A 20,585-nucleotide genomic window follows, 5' to 3' on the forward strand; every position below is an offset into this window, starting at 1 on the left:
CTGGCATTCCAGATGGATAGGAATATTGTTATCCACTAATCATTAGGCGCTGGGCCCAGAGGAAGAAGAGGAAAAAGGGCTTAAAACATAAAAGAAAGAAAATCCGCACATGCAGAGATGTATTGTCGGCGCGGCTGATAGATTGCATTCTATTCTGGCGGCAACTAAAATAAGTGTCATTCTCTAGGGGGGCAGACAGATGGAAAAAGTGATCTTTACACTCCAGCACAGCAGTCGAGCTCCGAGTAGGGGTGAGCAAGGTCGGAGTCATTACTAAACTGCAGGTTACAAGGGCAAAACTCCCCCTGGGGCGGCAGATAGTCATTTGGAGGGGCACACAGAGTCCTTGCTTCAGGATCACAATTACATGGCGGTGAACCAGGTCTATTCTCGTCCTATCCCAATGAGCTGATGACTATATAAAGTGGTTGTGAACACCCCATAATGCACGGGACGGGGCACTACATTGCTTTTATAGGAAGCCTCATGTCTTTCCCACAGGTATTCGCAGTTCAGAAGTCTGTAGAGATACAAATCGATGGCGTTTGCAAATAGGACACTGGCATGAAGACAGAAGAACCATAATCCAGGTTCCTCTAGGGTTTGGAGGTTATTTACTCAACTGGACAATTCTTGAGCTGGAAATGAATTGGGCCAAATCCAGTATAATGCCTCCTAGGCCAAAACATCATCCGAGACATGTACTAAGTCAGAGCACTACACCGACAGACTGAAGTCATTTAGAGACGGGATCAGGTACAAGGGTGAAGGTTAGTGCACTGTAATAGAGGCTTGGAGCTGTGTGTAGTGTAGTGTCCTGACACTACAGATCTGCATCCTAGTACACCCCAGTAACAGACAACCTCTGTAATTAATACCAGCATCAGGCACCTGTGTGAGGACAGGATTTTAACCAAATTTAAAAAGAAAAAAAAAAAAATCTCTAAAAAGGAGGAAACTTTTTTTTTTATTTTTTTTTTTAAAGTGGGACTATAGCACAAACAATGGCTACTAATGTAAGCGTTCAGCAGGCCTATGCTTGTATAAAAGGTGGTAGATCCACTGAATGGTTTCAGGACCATTCCCAGAAAAATAAAATCGCCACCTGAACATATGGGTTCTTCAATGGTCCATCTCTTCTAATCTCTTAAAGGGGCTTTCTGAGACTCTGATATTGAGGACCTATCCTTAAGATAGACCATCAATAGCAGATTAATGGAATCCGATTACCAGTACCCCCACAATCATTTCACTGCAGCTCAGTCCCCATTACATGAAACCGCAATACCAGGCATAGTCACTACCAAAAGTACACTGTAAATATTGAAGGGGGCATGTATCTCACCTTAAACGTCAGCTGATTGACAAAGGTGTCAGGACTCAGGACCCCCCACCAATCTGATATGGATGGCCTACTCTATAGATAACCATAATTGCCATAAAGCAAACCCCTCCTTATTTTCTAGCCAGATGTTTTCTAATTGCTTTTTTTTTTATTTCCGGCAAAGTTGGGTGTTAACTCCAATGAGGTCACCAGATCTGCGACAATGCTTCTAATAGGCTCTCGAACAAGAAAACTGACTCTTTATACGGTGATGGATAACAATGATCCCAGAGAAATGCCAACCTTATAGTTGGGAACCAGTTTCCCAGACATAACTAAGATCGTATATGTACAGGTCCTGGCGGTGCGTGAATAATGGATATATTAGCATCTTCTATTTCCATTAACCATCAATCCCAGGCACTGGCTAGTAGATGTAATAGATACGTCCTGGAAAGACTACGACAAGAAACCGGACTTCTTCCATATAATCAGCGGCAGAGCACCTCAGTCCACCAGGACTGTTGTGTACCCCCCAGAATATTACAGGCATGCCAAGTGTACCACAACCCCAAGTCCTCACCAGGAAGACAGTTATGGGGAAAACAAGCCGCTCTTCCCATGTACAAAGCACAAGAGTCACTTCTAGAAGGGGAGTCTGCAGAACCCAATATGTAGACATATGATCATACATGGACATGCAGGGTTGGAGAGATGGCAATTCCTGCCATTACAAAACGGGAGGGAGGACGGTCTTGTGCTAATTCAGTGAAGTCCTCTACATCACTTCTAGGCTTCCAGGGGCAACCCTGGCAGGATGATGCGGGCAGAGAGCGGGCAGTCAGATCGCTGTTCCATCACTGAGCCTTGCAGCCAGCGGACAGGCGGCACACAACTCTACAAAGAAAGAGATGGGATATAATCAAGGAACCAGAATCTCAGCTGACGACCTAGCCTCGTCTCCCATATGTACTTGTGGGAAAATGGCCGCCGTCAGTCTGTCAGCGGGGAGAACATGAAAGCTAGCTGGCTGACACATATCTCATGTTCCAACTAGCTGTACTGTGTGCGACTGTCATGGAAACGCATCATGATGGGTCTCCGCTGATACATAACATACCAGATCACACAGACTATATGTGGCATGTAGGCCGGGACTATTGTATGACCAGATCACACAGACTGTATGCAGCATGTAGGCCAGAACTACTGTATGTCCGGCATCACACAGACTGTATGTAGCATGTAGGCCGGGACTAGTGTATGTCCAGCATCACACACTGTATGTAGCATGTACGCCGGGACTACTGTATGACCGGCATCACACACTGTATGTAGCATGTAGGCCGGGACTACTGTATGACCGGCATCACACACTGTATGTAGCATGTAGGCCGGGACTACTGTATGACCGGCATCACACACTGTATGTAGCATGTACGCCGGGACTACTGTATGACCGGCATCACACACTGTATGTAGCATGTACGCCGGGACTACTGTATGACCGGCATCACACAGACTGTATGTAGCATGTACGCCGGGACTACTGTATGACCGGCATCACACAGACTGTATGCAGCATGTACGCCGGGACTACTGTATGACCGGCATCACACAGACTGTATGCAGCATGTACGCCGGGACTACTGTATGACCGGCATCACACAGACTGTATGCAGCATGTACGCCGGGACTACTGTATGTCCAGCATCACACACTGTATGTAGCATGTACGCCGGGACTACTGTATGACCGGCATCATGCAGACATTCCAGAAAATGCAGAAAACGTGAGGAAAGTGGCACAGGAAAGAAAAAAAAAATTATTGCGCTGAAACTAACTCCTCGTCGCTGTTTTTGTTTGGTTTTTTTTGCAAAACATGCGGCACTTTTCCACAATCCGTGTAAAACTATTCTGCAAAGCTGCTACCATGACAAGGAAACAGGAGCTGAATTGTATAAGCTGCCTAGTTAATAGATGTGGGCCATTTTTAGCCCCTTCATCACCCATGACAGTGCTGAATCCTCGAAAATTAGTTAAAAATATAAATAAATGTCAACCATGTAATTAAACTGGGGAAACTATACATAAAACGTGATATCGGATCACAATAAGAAGGGGCTCCCACGGCCAGAAGTGTAAAATGCTACCTGTCCATACGCAATGCAGTTGTATATCAGCGTGCAAATATATGTACCCTTAGAGAACAATGGGCTCTATGGTGCATATACGAGGGGCTGCTGATAAGTCTTTGGCTTTGTGTTCTTTTTTTGTTTCTATGGTAACGAATGTTAAATCACATGAAAGCCTTATGTGTCTAATATATGTTTACAAAATTTGTGTTTGTAGCTTATGGCAACAGTGATCTCGGCACGCGGGAAAACAAAATGGGGGCGTCTAAGGCGATATTCACAGCAAATGAGAGCAGAGGAGTGATAAAATCCTTGTTTCTGCAAGGAAAGTCCTCGAATGATATTCATGGTGATATGTCGCAGACATTGGGGGATCAATGCCCTTCATATTCTACAGTTAAGAACTGGGTTGCCAAATTTAAAACGGGCCACTTTAGCACCAATGATGAGGAACGTCCTGGACGACCGAGAGAGGTTGTTGTTTCAGAGATCTGTGCTGTGCACAACCTTATACTGGAGAATCGGTCAATTTCAGCACCAATGATGAGGAACGTCCTGGACGACCGAGAGAGGTTGTTGTTTCGGAGATCGTCGATGCTGTGCATAACCTCATACTGGAGAATCGGCCAATAGCAGACATCATGGGGATTTCTGGTGAACGCGTTTGTGTCATTATCCATGAACATCTGAGCATGAAGAAGCTATCTGCAAAGTGGGTCCCCAAATGTTTGACAACAGATCAGAAAAGCATGCGAGTGAAAACTTCCCGGCCCATTTGTCAGCGTTTCCAGACTGATAAGAACTTCCTGGATTGACTGGTCACTATGGATGAGACCTGGATTTATTCATATGACCCTGAAACCAAGAAGCAGTCAAAAGACAGGAGGCACAGTGGTTCTCCTCACCCAAAGAAGGTCAGGTTGTAAAAATCAGCCACTAAGGTGATGGCGTCTGTGTTCTGGGATAAGGAGGGCATGCTAATAGTGGACTACCTTCAAAATGGTTCCACCATCAATGCAAGGTATTACATTGAACTTTTGGACCAATTGAAGGCAGCTCTGAAGGCCAAAAGGCGCGGCAAGCTGTCCAAAGGAATCTTGTTCCTGCAAGACAACGCCTCCGCTCACACTGCACAAGCGACCACGGCAAAACTAGTGGAGCTAGGCTTCCAGCTGGTTGACCACCCACCTTATTCACCAGATCTAGCTCCCTCCCACTATCATCTGTTTCCAAACCTGAAGAAACACCTCAAGGGTACCAAATTTCACACCATTTCTGATGCCATGGCTGCTATGGATGACTGGTTTGAGGCACAACCGAAATCCTTCTTTTTGCAAGGCTTATAGAGCTTGGAATACCGATGTAAGTAGTGTGCTGACATCAGTGGAGAGTATGTGGAATAAATGTAAAGTTTCATCTTCCTATCTCGTTTCTTTCTGGGTAAAGCCAAAGACTTATCAGCAGCCCCTCGTATATGTGGCAAAATAGAACATATTGCGTTTTTTGCGCTCAAGTATTATGTAATTCTAACAGGCTAATGTGACCAAGACTACGTAAGATAATGTAAGTTATTGCCTGTGAATTACTGCACATCACTCAGGCATACGGCGCACGCGTAATACGCAGTAATCATACGCCCGTGTGAGCTCGGTCTAATTCTCTTAACTAAAACCAATCACAAACACATACAAGATAAGTACTATCATGCTAATAAAGTAAAACGATTGCCTCAGACCCCCTATTCTGGCAAATGGGCGTCCTAAAGGATACCCACAAAAGTAATACATTGGAGGGTCTGCGTGCAGGTGATCCCCATGTCCGCTTCATTCTAAGGCGGCTTTATCCACATCCACTAGCTTCTGTACTTTCAACACAGGTGAGATACTGACGGAGGTACCCTGAATGATTGACAAAGTGCTAACATGATATCAGAAAGCTGCCAGAATAGAAGAACAAGAAGTGTTGTCATAGGGCCACAAGCTGTTAGGTTTCAACCCATGATAAGTACAGGAATTGTAACTTTGTTTAATAAAACAATGGGATAACAATTATCCGTTAAAAATCCTTTAATAAGATAATATTCATACAATCCTAAATCGTTCTAGTTCACCATTTCCAGTTATTATGGGACGGTTACAAGAATGTTGCGTTACAGATAAAGAAGAACTATGGGGTAAGCTAGAAACTGCAATGAGTAATTAGGAAAACAAAATATGTAAAATGAAAAAGGAACTTTCATATTTGTGTTCCAATATAAAACCAGAGAGGCAAAAACGTGCGCCTTGTTTGTAACCACATGACCATTGGTTAGGTGGTTACATTTACTCCCCTTCAGAATGCTTCAAGCATTAAAAGCAGAAATACAGAACTGTGCAAAAGTTTTAGGCAGGTGTGTCAAAAAAGCTGCAAAGTAAGACAGCCTTCATAAATAGAAGACGTCTGACTAAATGTATGCGGCAGCAGGACAATGACCGCAGATATACAGCCAATGTCATTAAGGAGCTGACCACACTATATTGTGCACCATCCGTACGGAATTCTGAAGCCTGTATGATGCTCCGAATTCAGGACTGGACACCCACGGTCAGGCCAGACCACTACAAAAGTCCGTACACTAAATGGTTGGTGCACAAGACAGTGTGGTTAGCTCCTAACGTCATCATAGAGGATAACATGGGGTCCTGGCAGTGATCGGTCTGGGATTACATGGAGATAGTAAGCCTACAGCCCCGAAGATATGTGGTTAATTCTCAAAGCTGTTTGGAACAACATCTCTGCCAATTTCCTTCAAAAACTGTGTGCAAGTGTACCTAGAAGAATTGATGCTACTTTGAAGGCAAAGAGTGGTCAAACCAAATATTGATTTGATTTAGATTTGTCTTCCGTTCATTCACGTCGCCCTTTGTTAATTGACAGAAATAATTAACACTCCTATTTTTAAATGCACAGGTGTAATTATAGGGGATGCGGTTGCACCCGGGCCCAGGAGCCTTAGGGGGCTCATAAGGCCTCTCCTTCATATAGGGAGCCCAGTACTATGAAGAAGCATTATACTTGGAGGGCACATGTTACAGGTTTTGCGTTGGGGCCCAGAAGCTTCACGTTATGCCTCTGTGTTAAGGGATTAAGAGAAGTTGGTTGGCCCCAAGATAAACTTTAGCACCCGAGGCCCATGAGCCTTTAGCTACACCCCAGTTTGAAAGCATCCTTACTTGGAGGCATTTTTCCCCCACACCCCTGCCTCAATCTTTTACACTGAATTGTATATAAATATATATTTTACAGAAAGGGGGGGGGGGGGGAACTATTACCCAATCTCTTTTATGCTTCAGAACTGGTGTAGTTTGCTAGATCACCACAAGATGGCAGGCTGTGTCTTTTTAAATAAGAAATGTGTTGAGTGTTTTCTATGGAGCCTCACGGACGCGCTTAAACACAAGGCACACAAAAGGTTGTCTGTAAGCAGCTCAGCTACATTATGTAAAGTACTAATGCAATACATATTATATAACACACACATTATATATTATCACATTTAGTTCTGCGTTTAGTTTCATTTCTCTGCTCCTCAAATAGAACAGAATAAAGGAAATGGTCAACAAAGGTTAACGCCGGGGAGAAACCCTCAAATCACTTATGATGATCTCTGTAGCCTATATAGTAAGTAAATTAAATGTTTGCCCGTTCTCATTGTAAATTCATATAGAACAGCTCCTTCTCCATACACATCCACTAGTAGTAATGCTATGCTGTGCATACAATAGAACACTAGCTTCCCTGGAACCCAATACCTTCAGTAGTTGGTATACAGGTCACCAAGCTATGGCAAGATGGCCGATAACACATGAAGCCAAGGCCACCAAGACAATATTTATAGATAGTGTAGTGAGCAGAACAGATAAAGGTCATCCAAGTCACATCTATAATATATTTTCTCCTGATCAATTATGAAAATTGCTGAAAGAAGAATTCTTAATCCCAGATTCCCAACTAATCCGACATTCCCAGTATTCTGTAACATCACTAGGAGATAACTGGGCCAGTCTACAATGGCATCTCCAGATCCTGAGTGAAATCTCGAGAGTCATCCCTGCACTCCAATCTGCAGAAAGTGCTACTGGAGTCATGGAGTTCTGCAAGATTACCCAGAGGGGGCGCTGGCTTACTGTGCGGGACATGCGAGTGCATCTAGTTAGAAAGGGTCAAAGCTGTGATGGGAAGTTTGTGGTCCTTGGGTGTCCCCCCGTACATGTGGCTCTTCTGCCCCTATGGATACTATTTTGTCTAATGCTACCAGGAAAGCCATAGAATTACTAAAACTTAGTAGCAGAGTCAAACCATTTGCGCTGGCTGTTAACACAGGGTCATAACTTTAAGAGGCTTAGGCCTCCTTCACACGAACGGATTTACGCCGCGTAAATTTGCGGCAAAAATCCGCCGCGTTGCCCGCAGCTATTAGGTTCTATTGAACCTAATAGCTCAATGCTCACGATGCGGAATTCCACCGTGAAATTCCGCACCGTGAAATCTCCCGTCCTCACCCGCAGCATGTTCTATTTGCCGCGGGTGTATGCGCTGACGGCTTCCATTGCAGTCAATGGAAGCCGTCCGTTCACGCTATCTCCCGCTGTAACACAGCGGAAGATAGCGTGAAAACGCTTTCCCGCCTACCGCCGCCGCGTCATATGACACGCCCGGCGCGGTGGGCGTGTCACATGACGCGACGGCGGTGGGCGGGGAAGCGTCTTCACGCTATCTTCCGCTGGTAAGTATGGGGTCTCTGGGGGGCGCCGTGACGGGCTTCACTGCGGAATATTCCGCTGCGGAGCCCGTCACGCTCATGTGAAGCCGGCCTTAAAGAGGTTTTTTTGCCTCGTTTAGCATTTAACCCTTTCCAATCCAATTTGTTTCCTGGTTTTCCTAGGGGGCTTACTCTTTTTCTGCCATTATACAACAGCGCTATCTGCTGGCTAAAGCCAGTACTGCATGAGGTGACACGTTGGATAGGCTCCGACAGCAGAGTGGCTGGCAATATACAATAAGAGAACCCCGACGGACGTCTTCTAACACCGTAGCTGTACAGCCTTAAATCGTAATGTCTTCAGAGGTCAGACAGTGGATTGGAAAGGGTTAAAAGGCGTTTTCTAAGTAACAGAGCACTGGTGGTAGTGGGGAAATGCATCAGAAAAAACAAGCCACCTATACTGACTGTCCGGCTACTGTTCCCTCCAGTGTTTACCCATGTGACCACTGCAGCAAACAGGAGGCCAGATAGTGACATCAGTAATGTCCCGTAAAACAGCCAGGGTAGACGTCATAGTGACAGCGTTATGTGAGGTCACCTGCCAGAAGAGCTCGTGACATCACCTGTCAGACACCGTGGCAAGTATATTGGTTTTATATTGTTTTTGACTCAAGATGGGAAGAGGACAAAACTACATTAAAAAATTAACTTTGAAAACCCCTTTAAATGTAGCCCAATGTCACCAGTCGGATATAAAAGCATTCCCAGCCTACAAATAGCCCGGGGTCTTCTGCTAGACACGATTCAGATCCCTCCCACTCTATAGACAGCAACAATCACAGGAACAGCCATTCTGAGAAAGCAGGGCTCGGGGCGATCATCTGTAATGCAAACACCCGCTAGGACAGGAGCTGCTCACTGAATTCTGGGAAACCCCAGGAGGTAACTCCGCTCTAGGAGGTCTGTGAGCCCCAACAGGGAATGTGAATATGCCGCTTTAGGATAACCAATTTATAGTGGATCTATCATCATACTAAGCCACTCTTTGTACTAGGGGTGCACTGTAATTAGGAGGGAGTGGTCCGCAGACCCCTCAATAGACAGACCGGCATGAGCTGTGTATATGTAGGTCCACAGTATGTCAATCAATCACAGTTGGGGGGTGGGGGGCAATAGCTCCCCTTGTAATTCTAGTGGACTAGTAACTATAAAGTCTGCTATGAACTTTGATGGCTGTCCCCAAACTATGTTGCCCCTGAAAAATGCGGGACTGTATGGCGACTGATTTTTCTTAAGGGGTATGGATTTTCGGTGAAATCTGCATCAAAACAGTCAAAAACCACGTTAATAGTGCAGATTCTTCAGCCGTGTGTGATTTCGATTGAAGGGTTGAAATCTGCTGCGGATCAGTGTCAAAATTTGCACCAATGGTGTGGAGGTGACGCAACTGTGATCCAGCTTTTGGTGTGCAATTCCTGTTGTGGTAAATGTGCATCATTTCTGCTACATATTAACATATCCTCATGCAGTAATCGTCCCTGTAAGAAGGTTTAGGGATAAAAAGATATTTATCAAAAGAGGTGAAAAGAAAAAGAAGAGAAAAAAAAAACCATTGTGTTATCCCTCACAACCAATCGGGATGCTGATTTTATTTTACAAAGCTATGCTGAAAAGTAGTTGTGACCACCTTAGGGTAGGTTTATGCCTAGCAGATTTTAGTGTAGAGCCGCACTAAAGTGCGTAGGGTAAAACCTGGGGCAGATCTTGCAGAGAACTTTGGTGCAGTTTTTCCCACTAAGGAAAATCTGCCCTAATTCTGCAATGTGTGAACATACTCTTTAGAAAGATCTTCACTTTTTCCTTGTAGCACAATTGTTCAATCTCCCCAGTGGTCTGTCGGTGTAGTTAGTGGGTTGTCGGGCTGCATAACGGTCAGATTGTTCACATAATTCTTCATAGTGCACCCGACATTCTTAATGAGAGGTATATTATATACTACATATTATAGAATATGCTCACTTCTACCTTTACCAGACAGTCCTTGACACATATGAAAGCCTATTATACACAGCAAAAACCATCAACACCCCCTTACAATATATCAATCGGAAAATTGGGAAGAGCTGGGGGGAGGGGGACAAAAACCCGTTTAAGAAAACGAGGCCGTCTGCACAGCACATCTAGGGACGGGACACTTGTGTCATCCCACCGCTGGAGAATTAGGACGGGCTTAGATGAAGCGGCTGTGGCCTCTTGGAGAATAATGTGAATTCCCCCCATCCTCAATGAGAGGTTACAATGGGACCAGCTTCACACTATGGCCGACCCGGGTGCGGAGGGCTCATTAGCCGCTGTAATACTCTGAACATATGCGGCAGCATGGTAAACATCACCTAATTACTACATTCACTAGTCTCTCTATGTGCTGCAAACAAGATGGCAGCCTGCCAGAAGTTTCACCGAACAGCTACAAATTAGTATTTTGTAGCAGTTTCTCAAGAGGAAGACAAAATAACTGTTTTGGGAACATGTGAGGACAGAGGGAATTTGACAAGAAGAAATATAATTGGAGCTGCAATGAAATAAAGAGCCATATTAATTATAGAACCTTCATAAATGTCCACAAAGACCCCGGAGGGTGAAAGCAAGTCTCCGACTCTTCTTGGCACCAGCTGTTGTCTGTAGGCTGTACCCTGCCAAATCCTTCACCAAGTGTGACACGGGGCCATTAAAACCTACTTCAAGTCAAGCTCCAGTTTCAGCTCTGGTGTAATGTGTTATCCGGAGATCTGTGGCAGATTGGCATCATTGGGGGATTCAGGAGTTGGGTACTGGTGTATCTTGACGGCACCGGAAGCTAGGGGTGTGACAGTTGTCACCAGGAGCGAACACCCCTGTCACACCCCTAGCTTTGCATTGGCTCACAAGATATAGGAGTACCTAGTGAGCAGTGGGGCTGCACAGAGGCAGGCGGGAGCGCAGAAGGGAGGCAGTATGCCGCCAGGGGATTACTGAGAGCAGCTGACAAGGGCAGGGTCGGCAGCTGCGAGGGTCGGCAGGTCAGCGGCCTCCCAACACTCACGGCGCCAGCGGGGACAGGGTGCGGTAAGTGTAAAGTGCACCCGGCCGTGCTCCTGATGCCGACCCCAGTCCTGTGTTGTGGGGCGGCACCTGTAACAGTGGCCACTGCTGTGGCATTTCCCCTGCTGCTCCTCCAGTGCTCAATGTCCCCGCCGCAGGAACCTCAGCTATTTGGGCAATGTTGTGGCATCTCCCCTGTTGCTCTGCCCCTCTCAGTCCCCCGCTGCCTATCTACCCAGCCATGATGCTAACAGCCAATCAGGAAGTGGGGGCGTCACCTGGCTGTCAAGCAGCCTAACCCTAGTGTACACCCACTACTTCCGGTGGCGTCAAGGTACACCAGTATCCATGAGTTGGTGGTGGCGCAACTAATCAGCTGACTTTATACCAAGAGAACTTTTTTTACCCAACTTTTCTGATGCAATTGTTCCTAGATACAATGAATCCTATACAGGGGTTGTACATGGGGCGGAGCGGTGGGGATGGAAGCGGATGTGTCATTTTTTGAAGATTTTTGCTAAAAGGTGAACATCGACTATGATGATTCTTTCAAAGGGCACCTCCAGAAAAAAAATATATACATTCTTTACATGCCCCCCTAACCTAAATGCTTATCACACTGTGGACTTCTATGAACATTGCAGTCACTTCCATGCAGTGCTCCCTCTTGAATGATACATATCAGGCACCATTCTGATGCTGAGATTTCTCTCTGCTCTACTAACACTCCCATGATGCATCAGCACATCATCAACTGAACAGCTAGAGACTGTGCCATCTCTGCCTTCTGGGAGGACACTACCATAACCTTCTTTATGGTGTATTCTCACATAGCTGATCGGCTTCAGATTTTGTAATGGATTTGAAAGGGTGAAATCCGCTGCGGATCTGCAATGTGTGAACACACCTGTATTCGAAATTCACCTAAATAAGCTACAGATTGTAAGTATACAATTAGGAGGTTGCACTCATCTCCTTCATTATAACTGTGTGACAGGAGCGTCTAATCAGCAGTAGTAACTATGATAGGAGTTTGTGCTGCTTTCTAAAAAGCTTGTTTGGTAGGATCAATCACACAAAGGTTTTGCTGACTGAAACATTGATTAATTTCAGACACAAGGCCAAGTAAATCTCAGGTGATCAGAATGAGATCACATGACCACCTGAGAAGACCTCCAGGAGCTTCAGATGCATAGGAATAACTAAACATTGTAATAATAGCCTACAGACATTTTACTGGGGGGCTAGTTACATAATGAATGAGAAAACAATGTCGCCAGAGTGGTTCTATAACCCTATGTGGGAAGGGAAGGTTAGCTACAGTACATGTGGAAAGTTCACAGGCGTAGCGATATCCCGCGGCAGATCGCCGCCGCGGAAGCAGGGGAGAGCTCACTGCGGAGAATCACGGCAAAACGCAGCATGCTGCAACTTAAATCCCGTGAGTGGAGAATTGCTATGGTTCTCCGCTGATGGACAGCGGGGCTGCGCTTCCCATAGGAATCTATGGAAAGCATGCACTGCGTTCCCCCTGGGAAAACACGGTGAAAAAAAAACCCTCCTGTGGTCAGGCAGCCTAAAGCAGGGGTTTATGGCTTACAGGGATGCAGACAAGGTGGTGCTGACCGCCCTATCATGCTACTGTCCCGTTTGGGTGGAATTGCTTCAGTTCAACATCACATCCTCAGGTTATCTGAAACGTCACCCAACAAATTATGGGCTATAATTATGCGCCATCAATGACTCCGTAATTAGCAGAGGCTGAAAGATTACTTCAATTCAGGTCTCACGTCCACGGGCATGCACGGATTCAGCATGGCGACCCTGCGAACCCATCTGTGTCTTGACAGTTCCGTACTGCGTCTGCGTGCAGAAGTGCCGTCCGGCATGCCTGCTACCCATGCACAGTACAGATTTTTTGTTCAAACTCCTGCTTTTCCTGCAGAATCCACAACCTGCCCACAAGGTCAGTTGTGAACGGGCCGTGCATCGTTTGGCTTCCATCGATTTGAAAGCTGTCCGTTCGGGAACCGCAGTAAAATGCGGCATGCTGCGATTTTTCATCCGCGAACGGAAACCATAATTGGTTTCCGCTCATGTGCATGAAGAATCATTTTTCCATAGCGTGTTATGGAGGGTTATTGCTGCCGATTCCAGAGCGGAACGCCCTCTCCAGATTCTGTACCTGTGGGCATGAGGCCTCACTGTAAGCCAATACAAGCTGCCTTTCCAGCCCTGCCAGCTATTACCTGCATGGGTGGGGAAGGATTTGGTGGCCATCCACAGAGGCTACAAGATGAAGCACCATCCTGAAATCTAGAACTAATGAACGCCTCAGTAAAAAGTAATGGCACCTGCTTCATTACTGACACTATCGCTCCCTGGGTTTGTTAGGGACGCTTCAGACTACAGAGGACAGTTAAATCATTTCAGTTAAAAAAGGACAGATAATGACAGACAGAAGACTAATCAGTCATTTCAAGGGAAATCCTATCAGTAAATCAAGTCTTCCATATCTCACAAAGCACATTTCCGTAGATATGGACATACTAGTATTATTGTTCTAAGCAGCACATACAAGTGACTAAAGAAAAGGGAAGTCCAAACACACACACACACGAACGAGAGCTCTCCGCCAAATGCTTGTTCGGCGGTCAATGGCGTACCTGACATCCCCATACACAAGCATGGCCGCTGAGCACACATGTTCTGAAGGCAGACAGGGTAAAGGCCTCTGCCAGGGCAGCTTACCTCCCGGAGAACATCACGACTCAGCAGCTGAAATCCAACTATCCGATCCTCACCTTCCCTGATATCTGCCATCAGGAGGACATCAGGAAGCCCCAAAAAAACATTAGATGATTGGTTAGACACCATGGTTGATAGGCTGGGCCAATCAAAACTCCACCATATACATGCATGCGCAATTTGGCCAAGCATGCATGCATTTAGAAAGTGGAGGGGAAGGAAGCCGTGAACGACAGCAGCTATCTCCCCAAACACGGTGATTGGGCAAGGTAAAATTCAGCTGCCGATTCAACTGTCGGCCTGTGTAAATGGGACATTAGGGTACCTTTACACAGGATGACTCCGTCCCATAGACCAGGGGTCCCCAACTCCAGTCCTCAGGGACCACCAAATGAGAGGATTGAGTCGTCTTACTAGGGAAAAACTACCGCTAAAGGAAAGCGCCGCCATCCTAGGCAAGAACATGGATTTCTCGTGGGCGGAAGATACATTTCAGCAGCTAAATCACATCAACCACAATAAGCTCTTACATAAAAGGAGCGATGTGTAATGTGGAGGAAGTATACGATTGGAATCTGCTACTGGTGCCTTCTAATAGGTGGCGCTGTAAAGGCATCTGTCATTTGCGTATTTCCCAGAGGAGCATGCATGGCCTTATAAGTCTCCTCACATCCTCTAGGTGGTCTCCACAAGGAGAATCCTTACCCCTCCTGACCAATATCAGAGTTTTTACCCAGTAAGTCAGGAACCTACTGTACACGATGAGGGACAAAAAACAAACAAAAAAAAAAAAAAAAAACTCTTAAACAATCATGGTTCTCTTTTCCTTCTGGAGAAAACTCAGGTTTTGGCTTCTATCCCCAGTCATGTTACAAGGCTTGTAGAAATGCTACCTTCTAATAGGTGGCACCGTAGAGGCATTGTTCCATCTCCTATCTGCATACAGATGACACTGCGTGGTATTTACCTCACGTGAGGATTGTTTCTAAGCCTTCCATATGGAACCTTTAGGTAACGGGCTTTCATTGACCATTTATTGCATTTCCATAAACACGGATGTAAAGCAGATCCACAAACCAGAAAGAAGAACTGCAACTAGTATAAAGTTCTCTGAATACTAAATTAGACAGAAAAAGCGAAGTCCGTACCACATCATCTTCCCCATTTATTTCCTTTCAGATTCCTTTATGAATCAAACACGATATAATGGGTTTAGTGACGGCGCAGACAGACAAGTTTCACTTCTGCACAATGGAACCGCGTGGCGGCGCCACAAGACCGTGTGCGCAAAATATTCTACCCTGCGCTCTAAATAAGCTTTCCCAAGTGACACGAAAGCTACTTTAAGCTCGGCCCGGAAAAGGTATTCATTATTCATATACTGTATATTCTTCACTGTTCCGCTTACCCAACACACTTTCTGGGCTGATCCAATATTTATGAAAATGGAGCACTACATGAAAGCTGCACATTAAGGCCAATGGTCTGGAGGCCCCGGTTACACACATCCGGCATTCACATGTGTATTACTTAGATTAATGACTCTTAAATGACGGGCATGTATGAAATGGTAGGAAACAAACGGCTACTAATAAAAGGAAACTAAAAGGGAGGGACCGGCCACAGAAACGGGTCAGCAGAGGACAGATGGAGATGTGGAGATCCCACCGATGGTCATGGCAAGTGATGGGATTCACCAAAAACAAAAACTACAACGGGCTCCGTTCTCTTAGTGAGCGTCAGCCCAGTCACAGGCGTGGTGCTAGATTAGCTCTGTGATGAAGAATGGACTTTTGGCCCTCTACAATGCAGTATTGGGTTACACAACCACAACCCAGCCCAAACAATAAGGACATGCTCAGTGTGCCATAATCAATAATCTAAGGTATGTTGACAAGGAGGAAATTTCGGACTGATCCAGCGCCAGAATCTGGGAGTTTTCTGCATCTCATTGTTTTAATTTAAGATCTGTGTTTAATAACTGGCTAGTCACTTATCAAAGCGACTTTGTTTCAGTGCAAGTTGTGAATCCATGGCAGATTTTTTCCAATAGAAGAAATTCACCATGTGAACAGATCCTTACAGTGTTAAGCCTGGTTTAGACATAACGATCATTGCTCAAAACATATTTTGAGTGATTTTTGAGTGATAATCATTGTGTTCTTTACAGTGCAAGGTGATTGCTCAAACATTGAACGATCACCTTGTTCTCCAAGCGGGGGATGCAGAAGACAAGCGTAGCCTCTTGTCTTCTGCATCCAGCTGTTCTCTACTCGGAGCGCCTGGCTGTTATACAGCGAGAGCTCTGAATGGGCTATGGAGAACAGAGCTGACCCGCTGTGCTCTTCATACACCGCCTGTCATCAGGGAGCGGGATACAGCTGAAACAATAATATCAGCTGTATCCCGCTGTGAATTCCCGATAACTGATTGCTGATCTTTTAGCATGCTGAAAGATCAACGGATTAACGAAAACTGCACAATTATCACTAAAAAGATGGCTTTGAGTGATTTTTGAGCTAAAATCGTTGTCTAAAAGGGCCATTAGACTATGCAAAATGTGACAAGTTTTCAATGGGAATACTTACTGTGGCGCCCTCTGTTTTTGGGGTTTTTATCAATTCTTCTCAGAACATCCACCAAATGCTTTGAATATTGCGGGGGGGAAAATCCATGATTCTTATGAGCAGGAATCACTCTGCTGTCCGTGTACAAGAGGATCCAGACAGTGCAACCAGTTTACCTTATGACCACCAGCACTGTGCTGCCCACGTACAAGAGGATCAGGGCAGTGCGACCAGTTTACCTTATGACCACCAGCACTGTACTGCCCACGTACAAGAGGATCAGGGCAGTGCGACCAGTTTACCTTATGACCACCAGCACTGTACTGCCCACGTACAAGAGGATCCGGGCCGTGCGACCAGTTTACCTTATGACCACCAGCACTGTACTGCCCACGTACAAGAGGATCCGGGCCGTGCGACCAGTTTACCTTATGACCACCAGCACTGTGCTGCCCACGTACAAGAGGATCAGGGCAGTGCGACCAGTTTACCTTATGCCCACCAGCACTGTGCTGCCCACGTACAAGAGGATCGGGGCCGTGCAACCAGTTTACCTTATGACCACCAGCACTGTACTGCCCACGTACAAGAGGATCCGGGCCGTGCGACCAGTTTACCTTATGACCATCAGCACTGTACTGCCCACGTACAAGAGGATCCGGGCAGTGCAACCAGTTTACCTTATGCCCACCAGCACTGTACTGCTCACGTACAAGAGGATCCGGGCAGTGCGACCAGATTACCTTATAACCACCAGGACTGTGCTGCCCACATACCAGAGGTTCCAGACAGTGCAACCAGTTTACCTTATGACCACCAGCACTGTGCTGCCCACGTACAAGAGGATCCGGGCCGTGCGACCAGTTTACCTTATGCCCACCAGCACTGTGCTGCCCACATACCAGAGGTTCCAGACAGTGCAACCAGTTTACCTTATGACCACCAGCACTGTGCTGCCCACGTACAAGAGGATCCGGGCCGTGCGACCAGTTTACCTTATGACCATCAGCACTGTACTGCCCACGTACAAGAGGATCAGGGCAGTGCGACCAGTTTACCTTATAACCACCAGCACTGTGCTGCCCACGTACAAGAGGATCCAGACAGTGCAACCAGTTTACCTTATGCCCACCAGCACTGTACTGCTCACGTACAAGAGGATCCAGGCCGTGCGACCAGTTTACCTTATGCCCACCAGCACTGTGCTGCCCACGTACAAGAGGATCCAGACAGTGCAACCAGTTTACCTTATGCCCACCAGCACTGTACTGCTCACGTACAAGAGGATCCGGGCCGTGCGACCAGTTTACCTTATGACCACCAGCACTGTGCTGCCCACGTACAAGAGGATCCAGACAGTGCAACCAGTTTACCTTATGCCCACCAGCACTGTACTGCTCACGTACAAGAGGATCCGGGCCGTGCGACCAGTTTACCTTATGCCCACCAGCACTGTGCTGCCCACGTACAAGAGGATCCGGGCCGTGCGACCAGTTTACCTTATGCCCACCAGCACTGTACTGCTCACGTACAAGAGGATCCGGGCCGTGCGACCAGTTTACCTTATGACCACCAGCACTGTGCTGCCCACGTACAAGAGGATCCAGGCCGTGCGACCAGTTTACCTTATGCCCACCAGCACTGTGCTGCCCACGTACAAGAGGATCCGGGCCGTGCGACCAGATTACCTTATGACCACCAGCACTGAACACATAGGGTCAAAAGAATCAACAGAAAACCAGGGGGCACCATGAGTAGTTCATAACAGAAGTTTGCAGGAATTATAGTGACATTTTACGAGATCTAAAATAATTAATCTACAGGGAAGGGAATGGACTAAAATTACGAAGGAGATGTTGTGTTCCCCTCCACCACTGCGCCTCAATCCCTTCTGCTCCGGACCCAGAGGAAGCTGAATTCAATCAGTTGCCATCCGTTGCTCACATGACCACTATGCTGGGACCTCACTGTCTTCGGCTGGGATTGTGCCACGAACGGGACACAGGACCACAAACTCGTGATTGTACATGTGACTGCTCAACCAATGACTGCTGCAGCTTCATCCGTGGCCGAAGAGGCAGAGAAGAGGGAAGGCGGACATCAGTGGGTAATGCTTTTGCTCCCCCCCTCTCTTGGGCCAATTTCCTGCCCATACATTTTTTACATTCTTGAAAACCCCTTTAATACTTATTCGTAGGACAACTCCTTGTATCTGTGCTCTCACCTGTAGTCAGAACATTATATAAGCCTCATATAGCAGGTACATAACTGTATATTTCACAGATTGCCAATCCAGGAGATTTACCACAAAGGGTGCTGCACAACAGGTGCATGCTGGGGTGCAGCAGGGCATTGTGCGGCCTGGCACCGTATACAGAACTATGCGGATCACTGGGCATGTGGTTTCAGGCTGCTTATAGCAGTCATTTATGCTGTGTTCAATCTAATTGCTTTATTGACTTAAAAGCATTATTCACAGCCATTCAAGCTCAACAGCAACAGCTTGAGAGAGAAACCGAGTCCTCGTGCCTTTAGGGATTAAAGATGGCCGACTACCCAAATGTTTTACCACTCATCCAATTACGGGCAATTTCAATCTACCTGACTTGTAGATAAATATGAGATCTGAGGCTTCCTATTAAGGAACAGGACCACTGCTCGTAGGTACTCTATATCAAGGTTGCCGATGCTTTGCCAACACCTGGCACGGCACTAGTAGGCGAATTACTAGATGCTCCCAAACCCACGGACTGGTGGGATGCTTAGTGGACGTAGCTAAACCGTGGTCATCATTGTTGCTTTCACCAGATTTCCCAAACTTCTGCAGTTATATGATCAGATTATAATCTGCCACATAAGTAGACCCATCATCCAGAAATACATAAACGTACCCACCGACACCTCGAGGAGCTGCACTTATTGGGGAGAGTCTTCTTTTCTGTCTCAACTGGTAAACCGAGCCAAAGTGTCTCATCTGTATTTTGTGAGGGTCAAGCATAGGAATACTAAATCCGCATCAGGGAACAGGCTCACATTAGAAAATCCAGTGGTTCAGAAAATCCTATATCACTCAAGGAGTGCAGAAGAATTTTTTTGTGGGAATTTTACATTTTCAATGTCCAATCCATATGTAAAAAAATAAAATTAAAACAATCCTAAAATCCTACAGTTTTCACACTGACCACTAAGCCATATTAGTCTGTAGGGAAACAGTTTAACAGGCATCTCACCATCATCACAGGCAGGATTACACTGAAAAGGTAACACCTATATGCAGATAACACAGGATGCACCATTCACATAGGAGATAATCACAGCTCACCTCCTCCCCTCTCCCTGCACACAACACAGAACATGACTTCAATAGTCTCCTATAGAAAGTAATAGGTCCCTGCCTGCCCATTGTATGAATGGCCTAGGAAGCTGCTGTAGGGCATTTCTAAATGCAGCTCGGGAAGATGGTCCCCGCATAGTCAAATACAGAAAAGTGAAGAAAAAGCTACAATCTGAAAATAAAAAATATAGATTAGAAAAATGGAAAATGTTCTATCATCTGGTTTTAATTAGAAAAAAATATGAGGGATACATTCCCTTTAATGACAAATACCATTCTATTTGAAGGTAACAACCCATTAATGAGGGTCTTGGGTGCCAAGATTGGTGCATCCTACAGTTACTATTGGTGAGCGTCACCGTCAGGACCTGACTACGTCCCAGCTCCACATTCACATTACCATTTGTAACTAGCCGTACCAGTATTACTGTGAAGCTTATGGGCGATGTTAGAGGAAGCATGAAAAGGAATACACTCCATATAAAGATTTTCTTAGAAACAGCCAAGAGGCGGGTTTTTTTTTTCATGTCCTCAAAATTTTCCACAAGACATTATTTAGCAGGATAAGAATAAGCGTCAGTCAACAACCCTCACTGACAATGACTAGCACTTGTCCAAAGCAGCGCTGGGAAATGCACCCTTAATCTAGATA

The 20,585-nt window shown here is 46.0% G+C and overlaps 1 protein-coding gene across 4 annotated transcripts in view; it reads right to left on the reverse strand.

Moving 5' to 3' along the window:
- Nucleotides 1-20,585, reverse strand: part of RAPGEF2 (Rap guanine nucleotide exchange factor 2) — a 239,202-nt gene that overhangs the window by 160,746 nt on the left and 57,871 nt on the right. The window lies entirely within an intron of this gene.

The sequence above is a fragment of the Eleutherodactylus coqui genome, chromosome 7 (genome assembly GCF_035609145.1).
Source record: "Eleutherodactylus coqui strain aEleCoq1 chromosome 7, aEleCoq1.hap1, whole genome shotgun sequence".
Taxonomy (NCBI): Eukaryota; Metazoa; Chordata; class Amphibia; order Anura; family Eleutherodactylidae; genus Eleutherodactylus; species Eleutherodactylus coqui.